The sequence below is a fragment of the Aplysia californica genome, unplaced genomic scaffold (assembly GCF_000002075.1).
Source record: "Aplysia californica isolate F4 #8 unplaced genomic scaffold, AplCal3.0 scaffold00048, whole genome shotgun sequence".
NCBI classification, from domain to species: Eukaryota; Metazoa; Mollusca; class Gastropoda; order Aplysiida; family Aplysiidae; genus Aplysia; species Aplysia californica.
In genome coordinates, this window is record NW_004797318.1 from 1,349,938 (window position 1) to 1,351,732 (window position 1,795).

Consider the following 1,795-nt stretch of genomic DNA (forward strand, 5'->3'; position numbering starts at 1 on the left):
AACTCTCTTGCCCTTTCTGGTTTCTTGAAAGACGTTTACAATGTGACATGTTTTTCAAAGACACGATTGACGAAATATTATAATTATATACACTTTAAAAAGAGAAAACAATATTAGATTTAATCATAAACAAACAGATACATCATATCGCCGGTGAGCGACTTTTACCGTGTATAGGCCAACATAGGTCACAGTTGGGTTTATTAGATTTTTTGGTCTCAAACTATGTTCTTTCCATCCGTAAATACATTTCGTGATACAAAGGTATATTTTTTTTTTAAAAGAAAGAAAAAAAAGAACGCCACACAAATTTTGGATAATTATGGTAATAATGAAGAGTACGCTTTTCTTTATAGTTGTCCACGTTTTCTGAAAATTAGTATTTCTACACATATACGGTTAGCGTTGGACATCGACGATATGTAAAACTATGAATCTTGGACAATTCCGACGCGAGTACGTTTAGCTTTGAACCGCGAGTGGTGAAGCGGAAAGTGCGCTAGATGTTATCCATTGAATGACACCACACATTATGCACATTGACACTTGTATTTTACGTGTTCGCTTGTTCTCTTTTGAACTCTCAGCCCTTGCTGCTCGACTTCCCAGAGTTTAACTCTTAGTGCATATTTAATACTATGTGAGGCAGCGTGGTGAAATCAGGCTCTCGTCAAAATAATCAAAGTGAAGAAACTGGCGTTTTTCTGCCAGTTTGGTAATTTTGATCGAATTTTTGGCTTTTTTTGGCTTAACCACATTGCTGTCCGAACATGAAAATCAATGTGCACGTGTGGACTCATTCACTAACAATACTAACATGTCGCGGTACAAAGCTAAAGATACGCAGTGGAGTTGTCTGAGATTCATGGATTTTACTGAAAAACGTTGATTAAAAGCACAAAAAGTAAGTTTTCAGTTTCCACGGACAATCAATTTATGGAAGTATCCAAACTTTGGCGCAGATTTCTCGTTAGTTCTACCTTTAAAACAAAGTTACGCCTGTTTCTTCAATTTCAAATATCTTGATTTCTATTCAAGATAGATGGGCATTTTTTCACTGATAGCAAGATAACAGAACAAGCTTGAAGTTGAAGATGATACCGATAACTTCCTATGCCCCAAAAATTGACGAGCGCCTGATTCCACCGACCACGTCGTGATACATATTATTATGTGTACGGAAGGCTTTTTCTCTGTTTTACGCAACACAAGCTAATGATAGATAGCATCTATATAGTATATAGCGCACATTCACGCTAAACAGTAATCTCTTTGCACACTCTATATCTACAATTATCATTACTACCCCAGCAGCCTTGAGAGCATTGTGAAACAGTTTCAACTTCCAGGGAAGCTTACAGTGCAAGCTGCCATTTTACAGGCGCTAAAACAGTACCGTAACTCTAAGGTTTCAGTATTACAAACATTTCTATAACATGAACCACTCCTGCTTAACCCATTTACATAAACATAGTCTGTATGCTTTGAGTGCACCTAAACTTCTAAATGCCGCTGCCATTGTAAACGACCAAGACAAATTTTTTTTTCCTGAGAGATAAAAAAATATTGCTTTTGCCATTGTTTTTGTCTAAATTTTTGTCATTGTCACTGTCATTGTCAATATCATTGTCACTGTCATTGTCGCTGTCATTGTCGTTGTCATTTTCATTGCAAACACTATAAAACTAAACACACACTGAGTAATAATAATAATAATAATAATAATAATAATAGATAGCATTTGTACAGCGCATATCCCCGCTCAACAGCAGGCTCTATGCGCTTTACACTATAT